Here is a 6,487-nt window from a genome sequence, read left to right on the forward strand (position 1 = left end):
TCCCTCTCTCTCTCTCTCTCTCTCTCGTTGCAGTAATCGAAAGGACAAAAATGAAAATGTAAAAGGATAAGAAGGAAAAGAAAAAGGATAAAGGAGAAAATTATGTAAATGAGACGTGTATTCGTCTTTCTGTTTGCCGTTAGAGCAATAAGTGAGTATACTTATCGATAATCCTTGGTGTTATTAAGTACGGTGCAATACTTTCTAATTTTTTCCTTCTTTTTTCTTTTCCCTTTTTTTTTTTTCTTTTCTTCCTTTTTTATATAAATTCTTAATCTCATGAAACTATCATTATATTCCATTTGCATCGTTCTAATTCACGATATTTTCAGACCTACTTCATTTATGTATTTCATTTATTATTATTATTATTATTATTATTATTATTATTATTATTATTATTATTATTATTATAATTATTATTATTATTATTATTATTATATAGATGCGTATATATATATTATTTATTATTATTATTTTACTTATTTATATTACGTTTATCTCAAGTCCCAAGTCAACGATAAATTAATTAATTAAAACATTATTATATTTATGTTTTATTCGGGAATGGGGATGAAAAAAAAAGAAAGAAGAAAAAAGTAAAAAGAAAAAGAAAAGAAGAATATTCAACGCCATACGATATTTATAAAATTATTGAAGAGATATCAAAATGTGAAATGTAATATCTAGAAGCAAGCTGCATAAGATATTAGACAGGCAGACCGCGATCAAAGAAAGAAACGCGCAGGTGTTCCGCAAAAGTTTGCGTTGCTTCGTTAAAACCTTCTGTCCCGATGGTGCATGACGATGACGACGACAACAACAACGATTATGATGATAATAATAATAATAATAATCATGATGATGATGATGATGATGATGATGATGATAGCGGTGTTATTGTAACGTGACCTTGAACATGAGCCGTTTGCCATCCTGCCATCCACCTGTTTCGTCCCAAAAACTACGTCGACCTTGAACGTTAAACCATCACGTAACATCATCACGACCACCGTGATCATCGCTGAACGAAGAAGCTTCCTTCTTTCCAGGAAACTATTACTTACGTTCTTCTTTGTCGGTGTTTACCGAAGAAAAGAAAAGAAAAGAAAAGAGAAAAAAAAAATAGAAAAACAGAGAGAAATAGTCCACTTCCGATTGGTCGTTAACATTTGAAAAAAAAAAAATAATATAAAAAATATAAATATACAAGAAGATACCTTTCTTGTACGAATATCAAAATCATGCATTTGTTTGATAAATTAAATTTCGTGATATGAAATAAATAAAAATAAATGAATTAATTATACATATAGGTATATATATATATATGTACGTATATATGTATGTAGATAGATATGTGTTTAATGGGGGGATAAATGGTAAAAAATTAAGATTCGCATTTCGCTGAAGCTGAGAATATAGTGGAGCTGCTCAAGAAAGAGAGAGAGAAAGAGAAAGAGAGAGAGAGAGAGGGGGGGGAGAGAGAAGCAGTAAGTTCAAGACAAACAAGAAATGAATTCCCTTGCGAGGGAAGCCCTTCGCTTGGCTTTACAATGCAGTCGCTCGGTGGTCGAGATTCTAAAGCAGTTTCTTTCATACTGTAGACTCCCGTTCTATGTATGGAATGTGAGTATAGTAACCCAGTGACACGTAAGGAATCCTAACAAACTAGTGCCCTCGCTTCTTGCGTTGCTATGCCTCTAGTACGTACCACTTCGAACCCTTTTTGTAAAAAAATCTACAAATATATGTATATATGTATATGTATATATATATATATATATATATATATATATATCGTTATTAAATATTAGAACGAATCGAGATATCATTCATTCTTAAAAGAAATAGTTCGAATGTTATCGAATATTTCATAGAAATATTTTTCGAAGAAAATATAAGAATGGAGTATGAAGCAAGAGAGAGAGAGAGAGAGAGACAAAAAAAACAAAAGAGAATTGAAAAAATATATTAAAAAATAATAATTCAAAAGAACATTGATAACTATCTCCAAGTTCACCATATATATCATCGTAATTTCACATTATATCATCGTATATAAGATTGTGTCTGTCCTTACGTACGTACATGAGTGCGTTGGTGAAATATGCCAATGAAATAAACCAGTCCTCATTCTATTCTATTTATATTTCTTCAAATGAAAAAATCCGAGTGAAGGAAAAGAAAAAAGAATTTATCACGTACGCTTATATGATCGTAATAAATTCTCCGATTGAATTTAAATTCAAAAAAGCTTATGATATAGACGATAAACGACATAGTTACTATCGCAAAAGTTTTATTCTTTTCCTCGTTGTTTAAGTCACATTTTGTATTCTCGATTTTCACTCGATATCTTCTTGTAAACGAAAACTTATAATTTGACAGAGAAAGAGGGACAAATGGACGGGTGGGTGGTTGCTTTAAATGGATGGTTGAAGATTGCAACTAAACTAAGGAATAAATAGTTGAGTTGGTGTTCCTTCACCATCGCGATCGTATTCGTGTTGCGACGATCGACGATTAGGAGCAGGTAAATCGCTTCCAGCCGAAGGAAATGCACCATCCAGTTTTATAGCTCGTACCAGGAGACTCGAGTTGAGTGGAGTCGTACAGTGGAGCAGTTTAGTTGGAAGCGAGGCATAAAAGAGAGAGAGAGAGAGAGAGAGAGAGAGAGAGAGAGAGAAAAGATAGATAGATAGATAGAGAGAGAGAGAGAGAGAGAGGAGTAAGAAGAAAGAACACCACGGTGACGGGTAAGAAGAAGAAGAAGAAGAAGAAGAGGAAGAAGAAGAAGAAGAAGAAATAGAAGAAAGAGAGGATGCAAAAAGGGGACAAGGGGGAGGGAGAAGGGTGGAGGGAGGGAAAGGAGAACTCGCAAAAGGGGAGGAGAAGTGTAGAGGGGTAGGAACTGAGACGTCGGTGATGGTGGCAGACTCGATGCAGAGACTTGCTCTTTGGAGAGGGACGGAAAGAAGAGGATGAAGAGAAGGAAGAGAGAGAGAGAGAGAGAGAGAGTGTGTATATGTGTGTGTGTGTGTGTGAGTGAGTAAAAGAGAGAGAGAGAGAGAGAAAGAGAGAGAGGATAAGAGGGGAATCTTAACGTCGTCCTTAGCTCTCGGACGGTCCGGCCTTGAGACGCAGCGACGCTCAATGCGACTATGCAATCTTGAACTATTCGAGACACTGCACCGGACCCCGCACCGGAAATCGCACTACCTGACAATCTTTCCTTCTCTTTAACGACATAGAAAGAAAGGAGAAAAAAAGAAAAGAAAAAAGATAGGATGAAAAATACTGAACGAACGAAGGAACGAATATACGAATTGACAATGAAAATTAACAAGATTTCTTTCTTCTTAGATCCTATATAATTTTCCATTGTTCTGAAAGTATTACGACAGAGTTAGATAATAATAAAATAAAAAAATTGTATCGCAGATCTATATACGATTTATCGTAAATAAACGTAAATCGATAATTTGGTTAAATTGTCATAAAAGTTCGTTAGATTTTTTTCGTTGGCAATCAAAAGAGAAATTGTATTTTAAAATTGTATTTCATTAAAAAGCTAATATTACTTAATGAGTTATGTCAGCTAATTCTTCTAATTAGAATAGATTGGTTGATAGAATGATAGGCAGATAAGTAGTTAGATAGAAATAAGTATTTATTTACTTACTTGCTTACTTATGTTTGAATACACTTTTCGCTAGGTGCCACCATCCACTCTTCCATTGTTCCGTCAATGAATTCCAATTTCTAAGTTTAAACGGCCTTGCACCACCAACTGGTACACCCGTTTAGTTAGTATCATGGTTTTTACGTTCCATCATGTAATTCGAATCAATGATATAATTGGAAATGTTTTTCGTGTTACATAACAAGGACGATGATAACGATTAAAGACATCGATGAAAATTAACGCGATATCTTTGATACTTTCGAATGATCTATTATCATTCTTTCGTTTATCTTTACGTTTGTTTTTTTCTGTCAACCTCTGTTAAGCGGATTCTACGTCGGCCATTTTATTTAAATATGTCCGACTCAATGCTTCATATTTTTCATCGAAATAATACTTTAACAGGATAATATTATATTTTTATTTCATATTTAAGACTCAATCGAGTCCGATATCTTTTATGTTACGGCATATAAATTTATAAATAAAAAAGTATATTACATCAAAGTGTATTATACCCACGCATCGAATAGACAATGAGAGAGACAGAGACAGAGAGAGAGAGAGAGAGAGAGAGAGAGAGAGAGAGAGAAAGAGAGAGAGAGAAAGAGAGAGAGAGAGAGAGAGACGGACAGAGACACACGTGAGGTTACGTCAACGTGGGGTTATGTACGCGATCCAATTAATTTGACGCATTAGTAAATTAACCGTACGTTGCTCTCAACGCGTATTTCTTCATTCTCTTTGATTTATTACAAACCTTTTTATTATCCAATCTAAAACTCTGTTCTCCTCCTTCTCCTCCTCCTCTTCTTCTTCTTCTTTGTCCTTTTTTGTCGATTAATTCGCGCGCAATATTGTTCGATCCGACTAATATATTAATTTTTCAAATTCGTTCGATAAAGCAAATTTGTAAACATTAATGAAGTGTAGGCAAAGTAAAATGGTAAATATTTTTTTTTTTTTTTTTTTTTTTTTTTTTTAATACGCATCTAAAACGAACGATTTCTATTAATAACAAGTAATGCATCACTTGTCCTATGACATGTTGAATATTCATTGGACATTTTCCTAATCATTATTCCCGTTCATAAATCATTATTACCGTCATTTTTCATCACGAGTCACTTTTAATCGTTCGATATAATTTAATAAGAAAATTGCGCGGTCGAAAATTTTTGTTTCTTTCTCCTTTTTTTTTTTTTTTTTGTTTTTATTCGTCCCTCGTTCGTTTCGCTTTTTTAAATTTTTAATTACATAGAAACAAAGAAACGTTTCATTATTGTTGTTACTGTTGTTACTACTTTTTTTTTTTTTTTTTTTTTTTTCATTGACAATCAAGTATGTTAATCGTTCATATGATTTAATTGGATAATTATACCTCAAATATGTTTTTTTTTTCTTTTCTATTCTTAATAACACAAGCAAAGAGACTTTACGTTGTTCTTTTGTTTTTGTCGTTATTTTTGTTAGTATAATTAGTGTTATCATAATTTTTTATTGACAATATCAAATCAATTAATCGTTCATATGATTTAATGAGAAAATTATACGTGCAAATATCTTTTCGTTTTGTTTTTCGAATTCTTAATAACATAAATCAAGAATTATTGTTTCCGTTACAATCTTCTGTTTTCTTTTTTTTTTTTTTTTTTTTTTTTAAATTGACAATCGAGTCTATTAAAATGATTCATACGATTCAATTGGAACAAAATTTATATCAACGAATATTTCTTTCTTTTCTTTTTCTTTTATGTTTTTTTTTGTTTTTTTTTTTTTTTTGAACTCTCAACAACATAAGCGAAAAAATATTATTTGTTATTCTTACGATCTGTTTTTTTTTCTTTTTTTTTTTTTTTTTATCTTTCTATTGACAATCAAGTATATTAATCCAATTCATGTATATTAATCAATTTCATATCATTCATTTATTGAAACGATCTGATTGAAAACCGGACGAAATATTTGTTTGTTACGAAAAAAAAAAAAAAAAAAGAAAAAGAGAGAAAAAAAAAGAAAAGGAAAAAAAATATTTTGTCAATAGAATGAAATAAATGGTGTTGTATCGATTACGATTATGAAAATTTTTGAGCTTTTGAATGAGAAACGTTAATTTCTTAAAGAATCATTTAGTCAGTCAGTCAGTCCAGTCATTTGAGTTGATACGTTCGTTCGTTCGTTCGTTCGTTCGTTCTGTTCGTTCACTCGCTCCTACGTTCGTTCGTTCGTTCGTTCGTTCGTTCGTTCGTTCGGCACCGGTAGTTATTTTCGCCTAGCTCAGAGATAAATTTAGCGATGCAGACCAGTTTTTCGATTAGAGTACATTCTACCCACGAGAAGAGAATTATTAAAGTACGAAGAACAATCGGTCGGACACACGTCAGAATGGCCGAGCGGTCTAAGGCGCTGCGTTCAGGTCGCAGTCCACTTATGTGGGCGTGGGTTCGAATCCCACTTCTGACAGCTTTAATTTTTTTCCTACTCTCTCTTTGTACTTAAGTGCATACGTACGAACATGTACGTACGTACTTATATACACGTACGGGGTCACAGGGGTATGTTCCATGTATTTATATGACGTATGCATGCACGCCGCATCTCTCTCCCTCTCTCTCTCTCTCTCTGCTGTGTGCCACGTGTATTTGTGTGTCTGTATATGTGTATTCTTTTTTTTTTCTTTTTTACATAACGTTAAGCTCTTCTTTAGCTCGGCCATTCACGCGATATCGAATGTTAGTCTCGTATATCACGGAATTTCCATTCCCCTTACGACGTCTCTCGATTCTATCGAAAAAATTA

General features: G+C 32.9%; 1 non-coding gene across 1 annotated transcript; it reads left to right on the forward strand.

Annotated features, from left to right (window-relative positions):
• The first annotated feature begins 6,067 nt into the window (after positions 1 to 6,067).
• Positions 6,068 to 6,151, forward strand: TRNAL-CAG (transfer RNA leucine (anticodon CAG)). The gene has a single exon. It is a non-coding gene; the product is annotated as a tRNA-Leu (tRNA).
• Positions 6,152 to 6,487: the final 336 nt, after the last annotated feature.

This window comes from Vespa mandarinia, chromosome 7, assembly GCF_050613455.1.
Source record: "Vespa mandarinia isolate Hongniang chromosome 7, ASM5061345v1, whole genome shotgun sequence".
Classification (NCBI taxonomy): Eukaryota; Metazoa; Arthropoda; class Insecta; order Hymenoptera; family Vespidae; genus Vespa; species Vespa mandarinia.